We start from the raw sequence: 9,814 nt of genomic DNA on the forward strand, positions 1-9,814 counted from the left end.
GAGAACATATTGTGGCATATTTTAGTAATCCTCAATATGTAAGTTATTATCTTGTCAAATTATTTATATTCATGTAAGTAATGACATACATATTTGTATATTTATTTTCGTATTTTGTTTTAAATGAATTTGAGAAATTTTTTTTACTATTTTTGCATGTTAGTGTTGATCCACAATATTAAATATCAGATCACATATATTATTAGAATAATTTTCAAATATATGTATCTTAAATATTAATGTTAGTGAACTATATAACACGAGTTGTGGGGGCGAACTCGAGCTCTACTTCTCCTACTTTTATTGCATCTCAGAATCTACAAGAAGAGCTTGATGGAAACACGTGTGCATCATGCACAGTGCGTGTAGCTATCTTCAACCCAACTAAACCGTGTATGAATTTTACCTTCTTTCTTTTACGCAGTGTGCATTCTTCCTTCGTATAAATGTGAGCTTTAATATTAAGAATGTAGTAGTATAATACGTTGAGAGTGTAGTAGTGTGTTGAAAATTTTAATTGCTAGAATAAGATTGATATAGTGAGGACAATGACGGATCTAGAAAATTTTAATAATGGGATGAAATATATATAACATGATAATCATTTTTATAATAAAAATATTACATTTATATAAAAAATTAGCTATTAAATTATCTACTATAAATTTGTGTATAAATAAATATATTATTTAACTTATTTTTAATGTGTATTTTATATTTTAAAATTCGTAGTTTAAGATTTATTCTGTACAAGTGATTATTTTACGTATACGTAGCATAATTGTTGTTATAATTATATTTTGTTATTGTAAAATATCATTAGATTTTAAAATATCTAATTATGAATTAAAATACTAAAATAGTAATTTAAATAATAACATATAATTTAAAATTTAATTTTTGATATTTCATATTTTGTAACCTTGATAATATAATCAAAATATCTTTTTTTTGTATATGTCGTTAAACGATCATTTAAAACTCAATTTTTATACAATTATCTCTTGATGATATTCATAGTTAAAAAAGTTCATTCAATTAGTGTAGTTATTATGAAAAAAATTAAAGCTAATTTTAAAAGAACAAACACAAATGGATAGATATTATTCTTTCGAGTTGATTTCTAAGAAAGAACACCAATCTTATATAAATTTAAAAATTGATCGTTATAATGAACATCTAATATGAAGTTCTCAGATTGACTATTAAGTGTCAAAAGTTGAATAAAAAATTATTATAGGGTCAAATTTAATAATTTAGTGGAGGCAAATAAATATTATTATTATATACTACTCAATAAAATTTCAAATTGTAGTGGGACTGCTTGCTCCCACACCCATAGGAGTAGATTCATCCCTGGGTGAGGGTAATATATATTTTATTTGTGATAGTATTAAAGGTGGATGAAGTTATTAGTGTTTAAAGTGTGTTTTTAGTAAAAAATAGTACGAAATTTCGCTTTTTCATGAGAAGATATTGTTGCACATTTAAATAATTCTCAATATTAAGTTATTATTTTGTCAAATTATTTATATTCATGTAAATAATGGCATATTTGTATATTTATTTTGTATTTTATTTTTAAAAAATTTGATATTTTTAATTATTTTTGCATATTAATATTGATACACTATATTAAGTTTCAAATCGTATATATTATTAGAATATTTTTTCAAATATATGTAGCCTAAATATTAACATTAGTGTGCTTTTTTAATTTTATTTTTATATTAAAATAACTATTTTTAATTTTAATAACTAACTAATTGGTTTCTATTTATTATATTGTTATATATTATATGTATTTATTGAAAAAAAATCTTAATAAATATCATATAATCATAAAAAGAATAATTATATTGTAATTAATAAAAATATTTGATATTTTTATTTACGCATATTTAATAACATTCATATTTATATTAATAATAATGCATAATAAATATATAATTAGTTTAAACATAAGTGAATATAAAATTAAAATAATATCTAACAAGTTTTTTGTATATTTTTACTATATAATTAATAATTATCATATAAAATAATAAGGATTAGCATAGTTTAGTGGTAAAAGGAGTATTTAGTAACAAAGAAGACTTAGGTTCAAACCAATGTTCTGAAAATCGGTTCGAACCGGTCGATCGAACCAGTTGAACCGCGAACTGATGAGTATTACGGTTTGTTATATATCAAAACCGAGAAAAATGAAAACTGGTATTGAACCGTTAAACCAGCCGGTAACCGGTCGGTCAAACCGAACCGGAATCCGACCGATTTTTATATTTTGCCGAAAAACCTCAAACGCAACGTTTAGCATTCAGTAACCCTCCACAACCCTTACCACTACCAGTTCCTATTACCAACCCTCACTCACTCCAAGTCAAGAAACGGCGCAACAACATGATAGGCAAAATTGTGATTTACTCTTTTCATAACTTGAACAATTCTTAGCAATGGCTCTAAGAACTTGGTGCACACTACTATGGTTCACTCACATTCTTCACAACTTCGCACAACTAACCAGCAAGTGCACTGGGTCATCAAAGTAATAAACCTTACGTGAGTAAGGGTCGAATCCCACGGAGATTGTTGGTATGAAGCAAGCTATGGTCATCTTGTAAATCTCAGTCAGGCTGATTCAAATGGTTATAATGATTTTCGAAAATTATGATAAATAAAGCATAAAATAAAGATAGAGATACTTATGTAAATCATTGGTAGGAATTTCAGATAAGTGTATGGAGATGCTGTGTTCCTTCTGAATCTCTGCTTTCCTACTGTTTTCATCCAATCCTTCTTACTCCTTTCCATGGCAAGCTGTATGTAGGGCATCACCGTTATCAATGGCTACTTCCCATCCTCTCAGTGAAAATGGTTCAAATGCTCTTGTCACAGCACGGCTAATCATCTGTCGGTTCTCGATCATGTCAGAATAGAATCCATTGATTCTTTTGCGTCTATCACTACGCCCAACAATCACGAGTTTGAAGCTCGTCACAGTCATTCAATCCCTAAATTCTACTCGGAATACCACAGACAAGGTTTAGACTTTTCGGATTCTCAAGAATGGCCGCCAATAATTCTAGCTTATACCACGAATATTCTGATTAAGGAATCTAAGAGATATTCACTCGTTCTAAGGTAGAACGGAAGTGGTTGTCAGTCACGCGTTCATAGGTGAGAATGATGATGAGTGTCACGGATCATCACATCTATCATGTTAAAGTGCAACGAATATCTTAGAACAAGAATAAGCTGAATTAAATAGAAAATAGTAGTAATTGCATTAAAACTCGAGGTACAGCAGAGCTCCACACCCTTAATCTATGGTGTGTAGAAACTCCACCATTGAAAATACATAAGTGATGGTCCAGGCATGGCCGAATGGCCAGCCCCCAAATGTGATCAAAGATGTAAAATCCCAGATGTCTAATACAATAGTAAAAGGTCCTATTTATACTAAACTAGTTACTAGGGTTTACAAAAATAAGTCTAAATGCAGAAATCCACTTCCGGGGTCCACTTTGGTGTGTGCTTGGGCTGAGCTTGAGCTTTTCACGTTCAGAGGCTTCTTTTGGAGTTAAACGCCAAGTTGTAACGTGTTTTTGGCATTTAATGCTGGTTTGTGACGTGTTTCTAGCGTTTTACTCCAGAATGCAGCATGAAACTGGCATTGAACGCCAGTTTGCATCATCTAAACTCGAATAAAGTATAAACTATTATATATTGATGGAAAGCCCTGGATGTCTACTTTCCAACGCAGTTGAGGGCGCGCGATTTGGAGTTTTGTAACTCCAGAAAATCCATTTCGAGTGCAGGGAGGTCAGAATCCAACAGCATCAGCAATCCTTTTTCAGCCTGAATTAGATTTTTGCTCAGGTCCCTCAATTTCAGCCATAAAATACCTGAAATCATAGAAAAAACACACAAACTCATAGTAAAGTCCAGAAATGTGAATTTTGCATAAAAACTAATAAAAACATCCCTAAAAGTAGCTAGATCCTACTAAAAACTACCTAAAAACAATGCCAAAAAGCGTATAAATTATCCGCTCATCACAACACACCCTCCGTCGTCCCTCCCATCACTTTCAAGCTGGCCGCCGGAGAGCTCAATCCCTCCCTTTCATTCAGCCGCCAGACTGCTCCTGACGCCGTCGCCGATTGGAGCTTCGAAGTTCCCTTGGTCCCTCACTCAGCTAACGTCTCAAACTCAAGCACAGTCGCCATCGTGAAGCTCTGTTCCACTGTCACCGGTGCCATCTCTGTTCCTGCCTCCGTCATCATCTCTGTTCCTGCCTCCGTTGTCAGCTCTGTTCCTGCCTCCGTTGTCAGCTCTGTTCCTGACTTCCTGCCTTCGTCGCCAGCTTTGTTGCTACCTCCTCGCCAGCTCTGTTCTTCACTTGTTCTAGGTATTTTACTAATTTTTTTACAATAATTGTTAAATAATTATTGTTGAATAATCTGTGAGGTTGAATAATTGTTGACTGATATGTGAATTACTCTTTAGAATAATAGATTAAATAATTGTTGAATAATTATTCTTAATCAATTTGTGAACCTTGTTGTTGTTATTAAGTTGAATAATTGTTGTTAGTTAGTCTGGAAACCACTAAATCATGATGTTGTTAATGGGTTGAATAATTATTGATTAATTTTGTTTTCGACGGATTCCACTCGTAATCCAGCATGATCACCCGAGAAGCTGCCGTTAAACTAATGCCTTCGGCACAAGCTGTAATCGAAGCAAGGAGTATCTTTGAAACTCCACCAGGTTCCTCAAACTTATCCATCACTCTGTCACGCTTGAAGAGCTCTAGTTCCCCGGTTAACATGAGAATTTCCTACTCTTTTTTCCATTTGAAGAACAACTCAAAATATTCTATAAATAACTTCACTGGTGCAATGTTGTGGCAGAAGATGAGGATCTTCTCCTTCTAGACCACACGATAGATAAGGCTCATAACAAATTTTACCTTAGACCTCATCTTCAAATCAAACTTGCATTTCGCTAGCTCTCTCAGTTGATCAACCAAGGATGTATGGACCCAAGAGTTATCAAAAGCTCTAACTAGAGGATATCCATTGCACTTTTGCATTTTTTTGTGTGCAGTCTCTTCAATATCTCATGCTGCATATCGGTTGTGTTCATTAACAAAGTATAAATTTGCAAACCGGGTAGGTCGTCTGAGCTACTACCTTCATAAACATCTATAAAACCATTTGTTGAATTTCTCAACATGTATAAAATTTGATGATTGATGATAAACATGGATGCTGGTATTTTATGTTTGATTTGTTGTTTATGTTATTTGACTTTTGAGTTTGTATTTAAATGAGAATATGAGATCATAACATTCTGGTTTATGTAGTACTTTTAATTTAGATGATATTTTAATTTATATTAGACTATAATTATTTTTTAGTGTGTTTATTTATATTTTATTTGTTATTTTATTATAAAATGGTTTTTTCGGTTCAACCACGGTTGAACTGGTTAAACTTATAAACCATTAAACCAGTTGCTAGAGCGGTTCAATGACCGGTTTAGTTTTCAAAACCTTGGTTCAAATCTTATCTTTATAAATTTTGAAATTTTAACCGATTTTTACCGATTTTTGCCAAGTTTGACCAGTTCTTATCGGTTTTCAGTCTTAAACAGACTTAGAACTGGATCTGACCGGTTGAGAATCCGATACACTAGTTTTTTGGTCGAATTGCTCGGTCCAGTATGGTTCTGATAACTATGCATCAAATAAGAAAATTAGAAAAGAGTTACTATTTTTTTTGTGACAAAAATTATGAATGGCGTAATAAGTGTTATGAGTTATGAGTGGGATAATGATGTGTGTAACAGGTGTTGTAAGTATAATTTGTGTATGATGCAGGTGTTGTGCGTTATGAGTGAGACAATGATGAGATACACGTGTGTATGGTGCCTAACAAGTGTTGTGAGTTATGAGTGGGATAGTGACGTGCGTAACAAGTGTTGTGAGTATAAACGTGTATATGGTGTGTAGACCACGAGAAGCTGGGCTATATCAGGTGTTGTGAGTGAGACAATAATAAGATAAACATGTGTATGATGTGCATAATTTCTTGTAGAGAATGAGCACCTAACATCTGTAAACCACGAGAAGCTGGGCTGTAACACGTGTTATAAGGCCAGGTGAAACTCCGCTAACTATGCATTAAATAAGAAAATTAGAAAAGAGTTATTATTTTTTCCATGACAGAAATTATGAGTGGCATAATGGTGAGATTAATGTGTGTATTTGTGACGAGATAAACGTGTGTACGGTGCATAAATCACGATAAGATGGGCTATAACAAGTGTTGTAAGTTATGAGTGGGACAATGATGAGATAAACGTGTGTATCAGGTGTTGTGAGTTATGAGTGAGACAATGATGTGTGTAACAGGTATATTAAATTATGACTAAACCAGACCAGTTGAGAGTTCGGTTCACTGATTTTTCAGTCCAGTACGGTTCTGATAACTATGCATCAAATAAGAAAATTAGAAAAGAGTTACTATTTTTTCTATGACAGAAATTATGAGTGGCATAGTGATGAGGTAAACATGTGTATGAGTGACGAGATAAACATGTGTATGGTGCGTAAACCGCGAGAAGCTGTACTATAACAAGTATTGTGAGTTATGAGTGGGACAATTATAAGATAAACATGTATATGGTGCGTAATATGTATTGTGAGTTGTGAGTGGGACAGTGATGTGCATAATAGGTGTTGTGAGTTATGAGTGCGCAACAGGTGTTGTGAGTTATGAGTGGGACAATAATGTGCGTTATGAGTGGGATGGTGTTGTGCATATGTGAGTATAAACGTGTGTATGGTGGGTAGATGATGATTGGATTTTTGATGGTTTAAAATTTACAAATGAATTCTCGTTGCAAGTATAGTTTCTAAACCAATCACTAATCCTTTCATACAAAAAGTTGTTTGTCACTAAAACAAACCCCTAAAATTTATAAACCGAAGTATTCAAACCTCGGGTCGTTTTCCCTAGGAATTACAATAAAGTGTCTTGTTATTGGGGTAGAATTATTTTGGGGTTTTGGATAGGAAGCATGAAAAGTAAATGGTAATGAAAATAAACTAACAACTAACAAGCTCTTGGCAAGATGTGAGAACTAGAAATCCTATCCTAGTTACCTTTTCTCAATTGTGATAATAATTGTTCATTACTCCCACTTAGTTAACCTCTAACCATGGAGGAAAGTCAAGTGGATGAATCAATTTGATTTCTCAAGTCCTAATCAACTCCCAAAGGAATGACTAGCTTTAGAGTCATTCAAATCAATTAGCAACTTCTAATTATCAATCAACAAAGGAATTAAATAACTCAAGAGTCACTAATTACTCTACCTAGGCCAAGAGAAACAAAACCTACACTAAAATCCAAACAAGCATTTTATCAAACACTTGGTAGGCATAAAAGGAAAACATAGTAAATCAACAACAAGAATGAAATCTAACAACAATCAAATGTAAAGAATTAACAACAACAATTAAAGGGAACAAGATCTACATGAATTATCTCTTATTGAATTGAAAGAAAATGGAGGAAACAAAAGTAGATCTACAACAAAACACAAGAACAACATAAAGGAAATTGCAACAAAAGAATAGAGGAAGATGAATGTAACAACTAGAAATTAAGAGGATAGAAGTAGAAGAAGATGAATCTAAAATATAGATCTAAGAACTAAACCTAATCCTAATTCTAGAGAGAAGTGAGAGCTTCTCTCTCTAGAAACTAACTCTAACTACTAATCTTCTAACTAAAACTATCTATCTAATGATCTCCAATTAGTCTATGGATGTGAATGTCTATGGATGTGAATGTCTGTTAATCCCCTTCAATCCTTGGCTCTTATATGCATTTTGGCGCCAAAGTTGGTTGTTGAAACCTTCCGAAATCGCCAGGCACGTGTTGCCTTAATGAAGTCATGTGCGATCATCGACGCGTGCGCGCACGGTACGCGTGCGCGTCCTTGGCCGATTCCGCAATGTGCGCGCGAGCGCCTTGTGCGCGTACGCGTGCATGGCTGACTTTGCTTCTTTGACTTTTTATGCTTCTCTCCACTTGCATGCTTCCTTCCCTGCTTCCTTTGATCCATACCTAGCCTACTCCAATCCTGAAATTACTAGCAAACATATCAAGGCATCTTATGGAATCAAAGAGGAACTAGAATTCATCAAAATGAGGCTTAAAAAGCATGTTTTTACACTTAAGCACAAATATGGGAGAGATAACAAAACCATGCTAATTCATAGGCTAAATGTGACAAAAAGGTTATCAAAATGCTCTAAATTCAATACAAAACAAACCGTCAAATTGGGGTTTGTCAACCTCCCCACACTTAAACCTTAGCATGTCCTCATGCTAAAATAAGAAGGAACTAAGGGGTATGACATTGAATGCAACTAAACTACATGAATCCTATCTAAAGGCAACTATCTAAAGCAATTGGAAATGCTTAGTTCAAACAAATCAATTCCCAAGAGACATGCATAAGCACAAGAGCTAGGCATATAGGAACTAAGTCCAAACCACAATTGTATTGAATTGTCATAAAGAGTTCAAACTTGCAAGAATATAGACAATAGAGGTGAATACATGTAATTGAACTTTTGAACCCTCACCGGATGTGTATCCGCTCTATTCACTCAAGTGTTTAAGGGTTAATTCACTCAATTCTCTTCTAATCATGTTTTCCAAAATTTGATTTTCTTCTAACAATCAACACTTATTCAATGCATGCATACATTCATCATGAGGTCTTTCATTTAGGTTGTAATGGGGTTAGGGTCAAGGTAGGATCATTTATGGTTAAGTGGACTAGGATTTGAATCTTTGATTAGCATAGATTTTCCCACTAACCTACATAATGACCTATACAAATTCAAACTATTCTAACCACCCATTCTTCACTTTTTCTTACATACTCATGCATACTTATTTGATTCATAACACCTATGCATTGATTCCTTTTTATTGACTTCACTTTGGGGCATTTTGTCCCCTCTTTATTATATATATATTTTTTTCTTTTTTATCATCATATTTTTTTCTTTTTTTTTCTTTATATATTTTTTTCTTTTTCTTCCTTCAAACTAAATACAAGAACATCAATGCATAAGGTCTCTACATTTAATCAATACATGAATATGTACCCAATTCCTAAACATGAAAGTGTACTACCCCTTTTATCCTATCCAATGTTCCCAAGCCTCACCAACTTGAATAATAAACACTCTCACTAGCCTGGGCTAATCAAAGATCCAAACAAGGACTTTTCATTGGTTTTCCGCCTTGGACTTGTAATGAGCTAAATTGAGAATAAGTTGGTTAAGCATAGGCTCAAAATTGGCTAACAATGGAGAATAAAAGGTTGGCTATTTGGGTAAGTGGCTAATGAAATAATGGCCTCAATCATATAAATGCATAAATACAAGAGATAAATGGACATATAGAATCAAGCAAATCAAGGGTCACAATCATAGAAAGAGAGCAATTTCACACAAGAATGGAAAATTAGTGGTTATAAAATGTAACCACATCAATAGGCTCAAGTCTCACAAGCTTGTATTCTTAGTTCAATACATGCTTCACAAGGTATGAAATTCAAGCAAGTTTCACCAAAAATTTTTTTCTTCCAATCAATTGGGTTAATGCCCTACAATTAAACTTCTTGAAAAATCTCAATGTTTGTCTAAGCATTGTTGTGATTGAAAAATCCAAAAATTTCCTTAGTTCACCCTTTCCTTTTTCACTTAAAACCAATTTCT

This window comes from Arachis stenosperma, chromosome 1 (genome assembly GCF_014773155.1).
Source record: "Arachis stenosperma cultivar V10309 chromosome 1, arast.V10309.gnm1.PFL2, whole genome shotgun sequence".
Classification (NCBI taxonomy): domain Eukaryota; kingdom Viridiplantae; phylum Streptophyta; class Magnoliopsida; order Fabales; family Fabaceae; genus Arachis; species Arachis stenosperma.